Raw genomic sequence first — 18,254 nt, 5'->3', positions numbered from 1 at the left:
GGTAGGCACATGTTCCGCTATATGTGTTTGACTTGTCTGCATAGCTAATCATCAGTGCGGTGGTTCAACATCCCGACTTGTCCACATGTGTACAGTTATGTGCACCGTGGCGTGTGCAAACCTATAGGGTTTGGGCGAGTGCATACCACATGCGGGATGTACATTCTGCAGACACATTCACATGCAGCCATTTGCATATCTGTACCTGAGGTGGGTTTGTGACATGTGGGTACATATTTGCCCGCGTGGCACTGCCTAAAACAATACTTCTTACCACATTTCAGGTATGCCCATTGTGTGTAGGTGTGTAGCTGCACAAGGCTGCTAGCTGGGTTGGGTGCAGTGCATTACATGGGTGGGGCTTACATGCTACAATGGGGCTATTGTGTATTACATTTTGCATGCATGGGTTCTGCTTCTGGATACACGGCAGACATATGCCATCCTGTGTCGACAAACACGTTGCTGGTGTGGTACATGTTGCTATGCACATGTTTGCCTGTGTTTTGGGTATCTTGGTTCATTCCTGTTGTTATGTTGACACGGCTACCCGGCTGTGTACTCTCACTACTGCTTGTGACCATTATGGTTGCCACCTTTTCCAATGCCCATAGTGGGACATCTTTTGTGGAAACATCAGATTTTGCAGGACAACACATATTCACAGCAAGTAGAGATGACAGAACTTCACATTTTTGCCATAATATACGCTTATTCTCAGCATTTGGGTTCCTTATTCGGTTTCTTATGCCATGTATGTGTTTCATATACAAAATATATGTTTTATGCTACTATTACAGGTATATTGAGGGAATATTTTGCCACAATCTCAGGTCATTTGCCATTTTCGATATTTGGCAGGACACAACTGTCAAATCTTGGGACTGTCCATAGCAATGTGGGACAGTTGGTAACCCTGGTGACCATGCCCATGTCGCTACTAAGTTTGCCACCTTTTCCAATAGCCAAGGTGGGACATTTTCGGGACTCACATCAGATTCTACAGGCCGACACATACCCACGGTCAGTACATAGCATAGAACTTAACTTGTTTGCCTAAATAAAAGCTTATTCTTGTAGCAGTTTTGTTGCTTATTCTGTTTCTTGTGACATTTAGGTATTTTAGTTACGGAAATAACTATTTTATGCGACCATTACATAAAATACGGGATATAATTATGTCCTACAATTTTAGCACATTTGCCGTTTTTAATATTTTTTATCGGGACACAACTGCCCATAGAGGGACTGCCCCTTGCAAAGTGGGAAAGGTGGTAACCTTAGTCGCTACTCCTATGTTGGTGCGGCATGCTGACATGCTGCGGTACACCTTCTCTGGGTATGCCCACTGACGGTGCATTGCGGGACTAACACGGTGTTCTGGCGTATCCTTTGTTCCTTGGACGGGTACACTTAGGGCTTCGTGGGTTTTGTTTGCTTCTCCTTTTGTTGGGCCGGGTACTATGTTGCATACTCTGCGTGCGTTTCATTCTGCACGGGCCCTGGCTGGTGACATTACTATTATGGGCGGACTGTGGCAGTCAGCACTTTAGGTTGCTCATCGGCTGCCGGCTTAGCCACGCCTCCGGACGCATCCTACTTGGGCTCGCTCACGTACACTACGCACGTGTCTGTGGTTGCGGCGTGCACTCATTACTATGCATATGGCGCTACTACGCCGACTATTCACTGCACCGCCGGCACAGGCCTTACACCGGCCTTACGCCGAGCTTCATGAATCCCGGGGAATATTTTTTCTCCTACATAATGGTTTATCACCTTGTGTGAATTGTACTTATTACATTCAGGACATTAGATGCACATATTTTCTTATTAAATTAAATTTGTAGGAATGGATATTGCTTTAATAGATTCTTAACCCTTATTGTTTATATGTTTAGCAACATTATATGATAAATAACTAAGTAGTTAGGGAATAGATGTCATTTTATAAGCCAAGTATTTGAGAATTTGACAGCTCTCCTTGCATTGGTTTCTTCATTACACAATTTTATAATACATAAAAATGTTTAGTAATGAGTGTGCTTTAATTATTAGATTATGATGACATTAATTTGTTAATTTTAAGCATTAGTAGTAACTGGTTGGGTTTGGATAGTGTAGTGGGCCTGTTAGTGAGTAGTTTGTATAACTTCATGATCAATCCAGGAATTCTATATTCCATGTTAGTAATAATAGTATAATTATTATATATAATTGGATATAGTTAGTAATAATAGTATTAATTCTCATTACTAAACTTGAACTTAACAATGCTAAATCAATCTATATTATCTGTATGTATCTGCCCCCTGGAAATAACATAGCCACCTTGGAAAATATCCTCTGCTGGCTATCCCAACACCTACCTCAAGAAACCATTATCCTAGGCAATATGAATTTAGACTGGAATACCTATTGTAGAAGCCTCCCAACCACTCACATAAACCTATATGGTTTCTCCCAGACCATTACTTCCCCCACCAGAATAAATAAATCTAACAAGAAAGCTAACACACTAGATTGGATTCTCACTAACAATCATACTCACTACTATGACTCTGGAACCCTCCCTGATGACATCAGTGACCATTCACTCACCTATATCATTAGACATAAAGCCAACACCCCTACCCCAACCTCTACCAGACATATTAAATCCAAAAATAAATTTAACCCTGATTTATTCAAAATTGAACTTAGAGCTTGCAACTGGGCTCCCTTAAAACATCTTCCTTTAGATGAAGCCGTTAACTTCTTTAACTCTACCTTCCTTGCCATTCTTAATCACCATGCTCCAACCAGATCTATAAGAATTAAGGCCAAGCCTGCCCCATGGCTTTCCAATGAAACCAAACACAAAATTCACATCAAAAATAAATACTGGGCCAAATGGAGAATGACAAAAAACACCACTGACCAACTAACATTTAGAAAGCTAAGAAATGACACTAAAAAGGCCATACTCTCTAATAAACAAAACTACTACTTACAATATCAACAACCTAATCACAACAACCCACAGAAATTCTGGGCCAGCATCAAGCAATTACTCCCCCCAGGTAAATTTACTACACCAAACCCTCAAAATACAGACCTGAATAATCCAATCCATACAGCTAATACCTTTAATACCTTTTTTACAGATACTATCCAATTACTAGCCAGTCAACTATCACCTAATACCTTCACAATGCCCTCATACTCCTCAACCCCACCACCCCCTTTTTATTTCAAACCTGTTACAACCTAATTTATTCAAACCCTTTTGAATAAACTGAAACCATGCTCTCCTTCTGCAGACCTACTGCCTTCTGAATATCTACAGATATCATCCAAGGCCATAGCCTATCCTATTTCCATATTGATCAATAGATCAATTACTGAAGGTTACATCCCCACCTTTTGGAAAGTCTCCCACATAATCCCCCTACATGAAGGAGGACATTCCACAGAAGTATCAAACTATCGCCCCATTGCCTACTTTCTCCCCTAGCTAAAATTATGGAGAAGTGTATCCATAAGCAACTACTCCACCATCTAATTGAAAATAACTTACTTTCCAACTGTCAACATGGTTTCAGACCCTCGCACAGCACTACCACTGCCCTCTTGTCTTTCACTGACTATATTAACAGGCACCAAAACCTGAATAACCTTTCTTCTGCTCTATTCATCGACCTGTCCAAAGCATTCGACATGGTAAACCACCAAATTCTCTTAAACATCCTGAAATCTCATTAGACCCACTTTCCATAAAATGGTTCCAATCCTACCTTGACAACCAACAGCAAGCAGTACTTTGGCAAAACACTTTATCCACCCTTCTACCTGTTACCTTAGGAGTCCCTCAGGGGTCCATACTTGGACCTCTTCTTTTCTCTATATTTATTAATGACCTTCATCTAGCTATCCCACAAGCCACCTGCATACAATATGCTGACGACTCAACACTATTATGTTCAGCTACATCATCCCATGACCTTCATGCTCTCACCCAAAAAGTATTCAACATAGTTGAACAATGGTTCTCTCAGCATTGCCTCCTCTTGAACCCTAAAAAACACAAACTCCTCCTCTTCACGCCTGCTCATAAGTTCTCCCCTCTCCAATTCTCAGTAACATCTACCAATGATACTATTATATCTCCTGACTCTACCACCAAACTACTCGGTGTCACCATTGACAATAATCTGAGCTTTGACATCCACAACAATAATACCATAAAGACTGTTAATAAAAAAATCGGTACCCTCTATAGGATAAAACCCTTCCTTTCCCCCACTGCTAAAACTACTATTGCCCACACATTTGATCTCTACACTCCTTTATGCCTCTCCCATTTTTACTAATCTCTCCAAGAATAACCTCAACAAATTGGAAATGGCTTATAATAACATAGCACGATTTGCTACAGGCAACCCATTCAGAACCCATCATTGTATTAACCTAAAACAGCTAGGATGGTTAGAACTACAACACCTGATTAAATTTCACCAACTCACCCTTGCCCACAACATTCTTTATAAACCTTCTAATACTCAAGTTTATCTACCCTAATCACCCCCTATACAAATCTGAAGTCCTTACGCTCATCTCAAAAACTACTAGTCCACACCACTAAACCTAACAACAGAGCTGGGGTTTCCCTTTTCTCTAATTCTATAGGTAAATCCTGGAATCTGCTCCTTAGTGACCTCTCCTCACTCACCTCATTATCTCTCTTTAAAAATAGACTTACACTTATCCTCAAAACTCACTGGCTATGCCCCTGTTCAAAACCAGACTAGTCATCTACCTCTACTAAGTTATCTAACCTATCCAGTGCTTACTAGCCTCTGCTACTTTTTTCCATCTTATCATACTTTTCTTATCTACCCCTTTTCTTTTTTTATATCCTCTTTTTACTTTCTCTTCTTAAGTAACTCCTTTGCTACATTACTACTCACCTAACTTCCTTTGTTTACCTATGACCTAACCTGACATGTCTCCATACCTGAAATTTCACTGTTTTATGATTTTTGTCCTCAATAATATATCCTGTTACAAACTCTGTACCGTTAGTTACTTAATACCATTGTTGATGATTTTTATTTCCTTTTTAAAGTTGCTATTTTTATTAGTATATTGATATTTTTTCTGTGTTGTTTGAACTTGTACTATTGCATTTAGACCATGTCTTGGAGTTTATCTCCTCGGGCCTCTACTGAAAAAGGACATGTATCCAGCTAGACTAGCCCGGTCAACAAATGTAAAATATATAAAATAAAATAAATGTTAGAGGGTATGAATGTTCTTAAAATAGAAATTTAAATAGAAATGTTATTATTAGTTTTGGTGCATTTATCTATAACAAGTTATTTCAGAATTGATGTTTATTCCTTGCACTAAACCATTATATTTGTCTTTTAAACTTTTGGTGTTGAATGTCAGTTCATAAATGTATTTCATTAAATGTTAATGGTCTAAATAATCCATTAAAGAGGTATAGTTTAGTGAAATACTTAAAGTTGCATAAAGCATCTATATATATATATATATATATATATATATATATATATATATATATATATATAGGATCCGTACAGATGCTCGACTGCATTTTTCTCTGAATCCCAATTTGGTGAGCATTCTTGTGCGAAAGTGCTGTTCACCGAAGCAGCACTTTTGCTTAAGTATGCTTGTTGTTCCGGTTGTACTACAGTGCGGTAAGGGAAAATTCCCTTTTCCCCACTGTAGTGTGACCTTGGAGTGAAAATGTTAAAGTAGGGGGTGGGGGGTGCAGGGAGCTTGCCACCCTGCATTCAAGTAGATTTTGTGTTTTTTTTATCATACTTTAATGAAAGCGCTTTTTCGATGAAAGTGCTTTCGTTAAAGTGTGTTCGGTGGTAATGGATTTGAGCTTTTGATCTTTCGATCAAAAGTCCTAGATCCATATATATATATATATATATATATATATATATATATATATATATATATATATATGTGTGTGTGTGTGTGTGTGTGTGTGTATTTTTACAGGAAACACACTTGACCAAAAACCTAGATAGATTGTTGTTGAAAGATTATTCAATCTTAGTGGGTTCTCATTTTAGATTGAAAAGAAGAGGCTATGCCTAAAGTAAATGATACATACTCTGACAAGAATGGCACATTGGGATTGGTGGTGGTAGAGATAAATGAAAAACTTTATATGTTCATAAATACTTATTGGATACATGGGATTGGTGCTGAAGTTGCTAAGAAATATCTAGATGTTATTACATTGTATGTAAAAGGAGAAATGGTTATAGCTGGAGATTTTAATTGTATTGTATCTAATAATGATACTAAAAATTATAGAAAACACAGATTATCTGCTGTTGCTAACTACTTAATATTTTCATCAATTAATTGAATCTTTAGCAAAATTCTTAGTTATACACATTATTCATATATATTTCGTACCCAAACTAATGTTGATAAAGTTTTTACTTCAAGTGGTCTGTATTCTAAAATAGAGGACGTGTTGATAATATCATGTCCTTTAACTGACCACAATGCAATTACCTTTACTCTTACTTTAAAACATAATAATTTAATTTATTGTCAGAGACTTTCTGCATATTTAATTAAAATGAATGGCTTTAGACAAGGTTTTTTGAAAAAAATAAATTAATTTATAGATTTTAATAATAGTGGTGAAGTATATATGCAAAAGAAAGGAGTGGGATAAGGAATTAAATGTCCTACAATCTGATATAGATAAATTAAAGTTAAATCTTAAACCTAATAAGTCTGTAAATTCCAAGTTCAAAATTCTGAATCAGAAATACCATCAGATACTGCATCATAAAATTTCAATAAATTTAGAAAAATTAAAATTACAAACATATTCTATAAACCATAAAAGTTTACATAGATTAGCCATTAGAACAAAGCACATAAATAGTATAATCACATCAACCAAGCACTGAGCAGAAGTGATAGTGAAGGTAAAAGTTTCTCAAAAGTAACGATTCAGTTAAAATTCGATGTAGTTTAATGAAAATAAAACGGATAAGCGCTTTCACTATAACAGCTTCATCAGATCCATGTTCAAACCTCTTAACAGATACTCTATATATAAGGAGAGCCATTTAAAATCATCCAATCATGGTAATTAATTTAGCTCAAGCTTCTGCTTAAAGTTACAGTGTGTTACAGACAGTTGCAAGGCACAACACTTCTCATATAAAAACCTATCCACATATAATAACTAAAGTCTCCTATGGCATGTAAAAAATATAAAAAATATATAAAAAATATATATAACAAATACAAACTTATTGTGGGTGCTGCGATGTATAATGAATGACTTATTCATACTCAACAGATCACAGCCTTTCCTACCAGTAAACATCCTAACCTTTAAAAACACAGAATCACATAGCAGCATAACATATGTGGATATACTTAATATATAAATACATGAAAAATATAAAAAATACAATAACATATTAATACCTAAAAAGTATTTTTGTATATGTAATATGATAGAACTCATCATATACATGGAATGTACAATGGGAAACCATTTAAACCTGCTATCATTTGACATGCCTACGCTGCCTCAACCTTGGTTTTATAGACGCCCTTTCATTTTATCCAGAACCCCTATCTGCTCTCAGTCTTATTATCCAGTCACTCTCTTTTCCCTCGGTGAAAGTCCTAACGTCACCTCCCCTGGAAGTTGGGGTGATGACTTCTAACACTCTAAAGAGAAATTCATGTTCCTGACTATTCATGGCAACATGTTTAGCTAAAGCATTGTGTGGTGTGCCTTTCCTAATATGATAATTGTGTTCTCTCATCCTATCTCTGAGCGGGCTGTTGGTCTTACCCACATAGAAGGAGGAGCACATCTGGCACACTGCTAAATAAACCAAATGAATGGTCATACAGTTGGCATCTACAGTGGTATGGAATACTCTTTTTAAATCCGGGTGCAAAAACTCAACGTTACCGTCAATAAATGGACAGAAATTACAGTGGCCACATGGTCTCGTACAACTGATTTATGTGGTACGTCTATCCAATCTTGAATAACACAACAACCTTTTCAGGTTGTATTGGTTCCTGAAAAGAAAACGTGGGGCTTCCCCCACTATCTGTTTTTGGTCATCATTAACTTGCAGAACACACCAGAACATATTAACGATCTCCCTAATATCAGGCTGATCTGATGAATAAACAGTCAGAAACTTAACACAAGATTCAATCTTTCCCATCCCTATACTATTCGGGCCCATAGGTCCAAAATACGGCCTAGTTGTTGTTGAACGTAGATTGTTAACCTCATCCAAATACAGATTGACCTCACTCTCATTATAACCCCTATCCACTAACCTCTTTCTCAGGTTATCTGATTCATTGGCAAATCCCACATCCATGGGGTTCAGCCTAGAGGCCCTAATCGCCTGCCCTTTCATGATGTTCCTGAATATAAGATACACAAAGACTCTAAGGATCCACCCGTAAGACCAATTGCTTCTGGTCATGGGTGGGTCACTGAGCATTTATCTGTTTATGTTGAGAAACATCTAAGACAAGTGTTGAACAACAATGCTTTTGTATTACGGGACTCCAAGCAGTTTCTGGTTGACCTCTATGACTGTATCAAACAACAAGGGAATATAGTTGACTGCCTTTTTGTAACATTTGACGTTCAGTCCCTGTTTACAGTCATACCCAATGGACTAGGACTTACCTATGTGTTAGAATATTTGAGAAAACACAGTGGTTATGGAGAGGTTAAAATTGATTTGATAGTACATTTTCTAGAATTGGTCCTTGAGAATAATTTATTTATGTTTAGAGATGTTTTTTACAGACAATGTGATGGTGTAGCTATGGGCACACCCTGTGCGAACAGCTATGCCAGCATCTTCTTAGCCCATTGGGAGGAACATGTGTTGTTTCGTGAAACATTATTTGAGGAGCATGTAGTGTTCTATCGGCGTTTTGTCGATGATCTTTTTGTGTTATGGAGAGGGACACCAGCACAATTGAACTCCATGCATACCTTGATGAATAGTTTAACCACCTTCCTCAAGTTTACTATGCATTTCTCTGACCATAGGATTGAGTTCCTAGATTTATTTGGGAAAGGTTATCCGACGAGATTATTAATACTGGAGTATACCGGAAGGCTTGCCATTGTAATTCACTACTCATGAGAACGAGTATGCATCCACCATTTATATTCAGGAACATCATGAAAGGGCAGGCGATTAGGGCCTCTAGGCTGAACCCCATGGATGTAGGATTTGCCAATGAATCAGATAACCTGAGAAAGAGGTTAGTGGATAGGGGTTATAATGAGAGTGAGGTCAATCTGTATTTGGATGAGGTTAACAATCTACGTTCAACAACAGCTAGGCTGTATTTTGGACCTATGGGCCCGAATAGTATAGGGATGGGAAAGATTGAATCTTGTGTTAAGTTTCCGAATGTTTATTCATCAGATCAGCCTGATATTAGGGAGATCATTAATAAGTTCTGGTGTGTTCTGCAAGTTGATGATGACCTCAAGCAGATAGTGGGGGAAGCCCCACGTTTTCTTTTTAGAAACCAATACAACCTGAAAAGGTTGTTGTGTTATCCAAGATTGGATAGATGTACCACAGAAATCGGTTGTACGAGACCATGTGGCCACTGTAATTTCTGTCCATTTATTGACGGTAACGTTGAGTTTTTTCACCCGGATTTAAAGAGGATTCCATACCACTGTAGATGCCAACTGTATGACTATTCATGTGGTTTATTTAGCAGTGTGCCAGATGTGCTCCTCCTTCTATGTGGGTAAGACCAACCGCCCGCTCAGAGATAGGATGAGAGAACACAATTATCATATTAGGAAAGGCGCACCACACAACGCTTTAGCTAAACATGTTGCCACGAATAGTCAGGAACATGAATTTCTCTTTAGAGTGTTAGAAGTCATCACCCCAACTTCCAGGGGAGGTGACGTTAGGACGTTCACCGAGGGAAAAGAGAGTGACTGGATAATAAGACTGAGAGCAGATAGGGGTTCTGGATTAAATGAAAGGGCGTCTATAAAACCAAGGTTGAGGCAGCGTAGGCATGTCAAATGATAGCAGGTTTAAATGGTTTCCCATTGTACATTCCATGTATATGATGAGTTCTATCATATTATATATACAAATATATTTTTTAGGTATTAATATGTTATTGTTTTTTATATTTTTCATGTATTTATATATTATGTATATCCACATATGTTATGCTGCTATGTGATTCTGTGTTTTTAAAGGTTAGGATGTTTACTGGTAGGAAAGGCTGTGATCTGTTGAGTATGAATAAGTCATTCATTATACATCACAGCACCTACAATAAGTTTGTATTTGTTATATATATTTTTTATATATTTTTTATATTTTTTACATGCCATAGGAGACTTTAGTTATTATATGTGGATAGGTTTTTATATGAGAAGTGTTGTGCCTTGCAACTGTCTGTAACACGTAACTTTAAGCAGAAGCTTGAGCTAAATTAATTACCATGATTGGTTGATTTTAAATGGCTCTCCTTATATATAGAGTATCTGTTAAGAGGTTTGAACATGGATCTGATGAAGCTGTTATAGTGAAAGCGCTTATCCATTTTATTTTCATTAAACTACATCGAATTTTAACTGGATCGTTACTTTTGAGAAACTTTTACCTTCACTATCACTTCTGCTCAGTGCTTGGTTGATGTGATTATACTTTTTAATTTTTCCCTGAGCAGTGGTGTTAACCTGGGAAGCAGCATTTTGTTTGATTTTATTTTTATTAGTGAAAGCACATAAATAATTGAAATCACATTAAGGAAATATCTTATAAAATTGGTTCTATGAATAAAAAGGAAAACAGATTTAAAAAGCATATTAGAAAGTTTTAGAAAATGTTATGAGGAAATAATAACAAGAAACCTTTTGATAACACTAATCTAATAGACAGTTTTTTTAAGATAATATACATTATAAGTTTACTAAAGAACAAAAGACTAGAATTGATAATGCTTTTTCTTTTAAAGAATTAAAAGATCATATTAAAAAAAAATAAAATTGGTAAGGCCCCAGGTAAAGATGGTATTAAACTAGAGTTGTATAAGTTAATTCCTGATAATACATTACAATTTTGTTAAAATCTTTCGAAGAGGTTAAAACAAATTAAAATATTCCTCCTTCTTGAAGATTTTTCTTGTATCTTCCATTTTAAAACATTATAAGGACCGTAAGTCATGTTCTTCTTATCATCCCATTTCACTGATGAATGTGGATTACAAAATATTTATGTCTATATTAGTGAAAAGATTAAATCTTGTCTTGCTAGGTTTAATAAATGATGACAAGACTGGTTTTATTTTTATTTATCAAGATGGGAAGAGATTAATGTTTTTAATGATAACAAACTAGCACCATTTAAGAATCAAGGTTTGTCTTTTTTTAAGTGTTTCATGGATGATATTTTTTTTGCTGTGGATGGTAGATATTGATGGGTTATATGCATTTGTTGAGCACCATACAGCTGAGTTTTTTGTATTTGATGTTAAATGGTCCAGAGAAATTTTTTTTTAGATATTACGGTATATTATAATGAAAAAGTAAATACTATGATTTATAGGAAAGATGTGCAATCCTTAAGGTGCATTAAATCTAAAGTATGCACCCTAGATATATATATGTATACCAGCAGGCTTAACACTAGAACTGAAAATTTTATACAAGTTATTGATTATATGGCTAATGACTTTTGCTCTAGGGGCTATACTATCAAGTTGTTGGAAGATATGAAGGATGTAGTGATAAACAAATGGAGTACTTTAAGTGCACCATACTTTTCTAGACAATTGAATAGACAATAAGCTGCTAGTAATAATTTTGAGTGCAATCTAGGGTATATTGTGAAATATAATAGACACAGCAATATGATTAAAATATACATAAAAATTGGACCATCTTACAATCAAATGAGGGCATTAACAAAGTTGTAGGTAATGAGCCTAAGTTTAGTCATAAGAGTGAAAGAAACCTTAAACAGTATTTATGCTATAAGGATTTGAATAATTTAAAAGCTGAAAGATAGTTATTGAATAGGAATTGGACAGTTCCCTGTCACAACTGTATATATTACATAAATATTAATAGTGATCCTTCTTTTAAGCATCCCATCACAGTGAAGGAATTTGTTTTTCATGTTTCTGCTAAATGTAATACTCAGAATGTGATTTATTTTGCTAACTGCACCTTCTTTGAGTGCTTTTACATAGGCAAACTAATATAAAATTAAAAGAAAGGATAGGATCGCATCTATCAGAAATTTGAAGAAAAGTTGAGATGAATGCCCTGACCAAACACATTTTTATCTTTGGGGCCTCATCATAAGTTTAAGTCTAGGATTTTACAAGTTGTCCCTTGCAATTCAAGAGGAGGTGACCTAGTTAATAAAACAGAGATGATCAAATATGAATGGATTAATTATTTCACGGCTGATAAAATGGCAGGATTGAATCGTATTAATAGTATTAAGCCCATATTGAAAAACAGACATCAATATGTATATAAGTAGTATCCATTTTTATTATAATATTTAGCATAACAATAATTAGAATTATTTATTAGTAATACTTATAATATGTAAAATATTCTTTATTTGTATTTTATTATAAGTTTATTTTTATTTGGACCTGGGCATGTTTTTATATAAGTGTGTGTGTTCCTTTTACTATGCTGTTTTATTTTATCTGTATCTAGCTATTTAATAACCCATGTGTGTTTAAAAATGTGTATGATAAACTAGTGCAAATATTTAAACACTGTGAAGATAATGAGATGTGTAATTGCGTTGAGAAAGAGTTTTGAAACTCGAAAGCTTTGCTGTGTTTTATTATTTTACTCATTAAAGTAGTATTTGGCATTAACCTCTTGTTTTTTTTTTATTTTTGGATATTTTTGCTGCTTTGTCTTCAAGAGCTCTTTGGAAACCAAGACTGGTTGGTTTTATATATACCAGCATGTAAACAACTGCAGCAATTCGGCTGTATCCTGTAGGAACAAGCGCAAGGCAAATCCAAGATCAAACCCTCATGATGGAACCATAATATCAACAAGCTTTCCAAATAAGGAAGGTAATTTTGATCACAAGTAAGAAGAGAAATTTCCAGAATGATTTAGTCCTCATTACTGAAGTAAACAACTTCGGAGTTTAATAAAGACAGGTTTGAGGCTAAAATACCTACCCAATCCAAAGACAGTCACAAAGCCTTTTTATTTATGTTAGTAATCTCAAAAGCAAAAAGCACCAATGCACTGACTTGACTGTGTGCAATGTTACCTACACAGAGGCTGAAGATATAACCAGCATATGGGATGATGACTTCAGATCTGACTGTACTTCTCTCTTCCTTACATCTCTCTCACAAGATACACCTGAAACTGGCTCATCTTCAACTATCACACAGCACCAAGTCCTAAAAGAGCTATCAAAGTTAAAAGTATTGCATTGATGGGTCCTGTCAGTATCCTGGATGTATCTTAAATAGCTAAAAGTATGATTTAGTCACCCCACTAACAGCACTGTTCAACCTCAGCATCCACACATGTTTTATACCAAGTGAATGGAGAAAAGCTGCAGTCATTACCCTCCATAAGGGTCCACATGCCACAGATCTAGGTAATTACAGACCTGTATAGTATCATCACAAACCAAAACAAAATAAATTAAATACAACCAGCCACAGATTCCACAATGGATTTATTGTTCCAAACAAGAATTTCTCTTTCTCTGATGTCTTGGCTAGAAAAGCCTTTAAGGAGTAAAGACACATCTTAAAAATGTACTTAAATACTAAGAATTATAAGAATAAAACAATTAAACAATTAAATCAACAGCCTCTAGTTTAGCTCTTCATTTAACCCAGATGGGTAAAGAGTGTTGAATTTAAGAATATATACTGCTTCCTTAAACTGAAGCAGTTTTTTAAGATTGTTGTTATCATAAAATGACACATTTATTTTCTCTAAAATAGTACCTTGTAATCCTTCATTGTTACTATTGTGAAACTGTTGAAAATGTATTGCAATAGAGCTTTCTAGTTTCTGATTATAAATTTCCCTTGCATGCTCCAATATTCTAACTTTAAAAGCCCTCTTTGTTTCTCCAATATAAAATAAATTACAGGGGCATTTAAGAGCATACACCAAACCAACAGTATCACAAAAAAAGTTGTTCCAAGTTTGAAATGAAATATTATTAATACTAGAAAAATTTTGAACTATAAATTTGCATGCTTTACACTTATTACAACAGGTAGTCCCTGTTGAATGAAGGTTGTGTGGTACATTAGTAGATGGCAAACAAAATCTGCCTTTAACTAAGAAATTATGAATATTTCTCCCCTGTCTGTAAGAAATACCCAAATTGGCATTCAACCAGGGAGAGACATTTTTAAAGAGCATAAATATTTCCAATAGTATTTTACCTGCTCTATAACTATATCACTAAAACATCCATAAGTTGTATCAAAATAAACCATGTCTTTGTCATTTCTATTTCCAAAAATCAAAGGGGCTACAGAGAATCTATCATTAGTATGATGCCCTATAGTTGAAACATTACACAATTTATTCCAACTCTTTTCCAATAGGCTATAGCTGTAGCCTCTACTGCCAAACATATCTACAGTTGTTCCTAATTCCCATCTAAAATCACCAATGTTATTACATAATCTAGAAATCCTAAGCATCTCCCCAAATGGGAGTGCTGCAATAGTGTGTGGAGGATGACAACTATCACCATGTGAATACTGTGTACCACAGTCAAATTTTCTATGAACAGAAGTGGATAGTTTAGTACCATGTTTAATACTAACCACCACATCCAAAAAAGGGATACTTGTGCCTAACTTGAGGCCATCAAATTGCAAACCATATCTATTATTATGCAACATGTCAATAAAATGAGATACCATTTCTGAACCACCTTCGGCTATAAAAATTAAATCATCAATATATCGGAAATACCTAATAACATGGTCATGGAAAAATTGGTTTCTATAAATATATTCACTCTCAAAAAGTCCCATACATAAATTGGCATATATGGGGGCAAATGCGGCCCCCATAGCTGTTCCTTGTTTCTGCCTGTAAAGGTCATTATTGAATTCAAAAAAATTATGAGTAAGACAAAAATAAACCAATTCAACTATATATTCCATTACTGGTGAACTACCCAGAAAAATCTCAAAGCTTCCAAGCCAAGATTATGGCTGAGATTCGTATAGAGACTTTTAACATCAATAGTAAAAAAAATACATGTTGTTATTCCATTTAATATCACTTATTTTGGCCAAAAAATCAAATACATTACGAATATAAGATGGCAAGATGAGAACCACAGGTGCTAGATAGCTATGCAAAAATGAACCCAGTTTGTGAGTAAAATACTCACAGCCTGAAACTATCGGTCTCCCTGGAGGCTTTACTAAATTTTTGTGTGTTTTAGGGAGACAATAAAAATGGGCCGCATCCATTTATTTTAAACTTCTTTTTTACATCTTCATCAGAAAAATATCCAAGCCTATAGCCTTTATGTAATTACTCATTATATTCAACTAAAGCTTGTTGATAAATAAACACATCAATTTTATCATATGTCTCCGCATCCTCTAAATGTTCCATACACATATCTAAGTAATGTGTATAGTGCATAATGACCAATGTGTTTCCCTTATCTGAGGGTTTGAAAACAATCTCCCTCATTTTACTGAGATTCTGGAGAACTTTCCATTCCATAACAGTCAAATTACAATTAACTTGATGTCTACTTTTCTTGTGATACTGTTGGTGTGGTGTATGCTCTTAAATGCCCCTGTAATTTATTTTATATTGGAGAAACAAAGAGGGCTTTTAAAGTTAGAATATTGGAGCATGCAAGGGACATTTATAATCAGAAACTAGAAAGCTCTATTGCAATACATTTTCAACAGTTTCATAATAGTAACAATGAAGGGTTACAAGGTACTATTTTAGAGAAAATAAATGAGTCATTTTATGATAATAACAATCTTAAAAAAAACTGCTTCAGTTTAAGGAAGCAGTATATGTTCTTAAGTTCAACACTCTTTACCCATCTGGGTTAAATGAAGAGCTAAATTGGAGGCTGTTGATTTAATTGTTTAATTGTTTAATTGTTTTATTCTTATAATTCTTAGTATTTAAGTTTTTTAAGATGTTTCTTTACTCCTTGAAGGCTTTTCTAGCCGAGACGTCAGAGAAAGAGAAATTCTTGCTTGGAACAATAAATCCATTGTGGAATCTGTGGCTGGTCATATTTTATTTAATTACAGACCTATATGTCTGACCTGCCTCATATGCAAATCTGTGGAAAGACTTATCATTGAAAAAATCAATAAGGACTTAGGGAACCTGCAAACACTGGACCTGTCTCTGTATGGATGCATCAAGGGCAGGTCATGCTTACTCATCCTGGTGGATTGTTTAGCAATGGAAGAAGGTAAAATGGTACACACCACATACCTTGACCCGGCCAAAGCTTTTAAAATAATCCGCCATTCAGTTATAGGAGAAAAGTTAAATAAACTCAGAATAAAAGCCTATGTCACCAGATGGATTACCACCTTACTTACAGATAAGATGCAGTAAATCAAAACAGGGAAATTGACTTCCACAAAGAGATCAGTCATCAGTGAAGTCCCCCAAGGTTCTGTCTTGGTACCTCTCCAGTTTGGCATTAATTTCTTTGAAGTAAAAGCCAATACCAATGGGCTGTGGCTGACTAAGTTTGCAGAGGACTGCAAGCTAGGAGAAGTCATTGAATCTCCAAATGACTTAGCCATCCGCAGAAAGTGTTGTTGCAAATAAATAACTGGTGCAAAATTAGGAACTAAAACTAAATGCATTATCTTATTTGGGAAGTCAGCTACTACTACATCAACAACATACCTCTCAAATCAACCTCTTAGTGCAAGAAATCTAGACACAGCTCAAGAAAATGGAGGGACAACAATCCAAAAATAAGGACATATTTTAAATATTGCTCTTATAAACTTAGAAAGTTGTTAGAGTGACAGAACCTGCTTTAACATACATTTTCCGAAGGATATGAAGTCTGAAACTCAAATATATGCCATTATGTAGCGACTTCAATCCTCAGATCATCCCAGTGATTTGCCAGAAAACCGCAAACTTTATGAGGAATAGACCAAAAATAAGAGACAACAATCTGGACATTCTATGAAAATCTGGACATTTGAGAGGTATGATCAACAAAATACCCCTAAGAGTTGGCACAGTTATTCAGGATTTGTGAACATATGTGGACCATGACCTAACTTTTGACAAACATATGCCAATTGTCACAAGAAAGTACTTCTATATTGCACAGCTTATAAATAATAGGATTCTGTCTAGATTTAGGGTTGTCATTGTCCACCTTTACTCAGTCCTCATTATGCTAATCATTGAGTATAATACAGCCTTTGGCATGTATTTGTCCAAACACATGCAACAACCAAAATTCACACAGAGATGCCATACTAAAAGGATTCAAGGCCTAAGCAATATGTCCTATGTGGACTGACTTAAAGCTCTGTTACTATGCTCAGTATCCTACAGACTATTGAAAGGTGAGCTGTGTCTGGCATAAGAGGCATGCTATGACCCAGTACTGGTGAATTTACTGCACATTAGAAAGTCAAATGGGATCAGAAATAATCAGCATAGGATTTAAACCTCTTCTGCAAGATCAGCAGATTGGTCAGGAGGGACAGGTTTATCTCACAGAGGATACTGGTGCTCTGGAACAGACTTTACATCCACATAAAACAAAGCTCATCCACACCCATATTCAAGATCAACTTGGATCTATGATGTGAAACATAAAATTTACCTTAGGACTGCCCTCTCTACTATTAATGAACTGAGGCAACTCCTAAATGATTTATCCCATGCATGGGTCCTCTCAAATTATTTATGGTATGGCCCCATTTATTCTCAATAATGGTAATATATATTTTTTTTTTTTACCATGGGATGGGTAAGATTAATCTAAGACCAAATAGGCTAAGTTAGTTCAAGCCCAAAAAAAGGGAAAGTGACTAGGCTTAAAATGGCCTGCAAGGGCAGCTAGCCTAGTATTTACCTTTAAGGGGAAGCTAATAGACTGACATTGCTGACAATTTCATTTTTCATGTTTGTTTGTGATATG

This window comes from Protopterus annectens, chromosome 8.part0, assembly GCF_019279795.1.
Source record: "Protopterus annectens isolate FY-2018-M chromosome 8.part0, PAN1.0, whole genome shotgun sequence".
NCBI classification, from domain to species: domain Eukaryota; kingdom Metazoa; phylum Chordata; order Ceratodontiformes; family Protopteridae; genus Protopterus; species Protopterus annectens.
The sequence above is the reverse complement of the archived record's forward strand: the minus strand, read 5'-3'. Positions refer to the sequence as shown.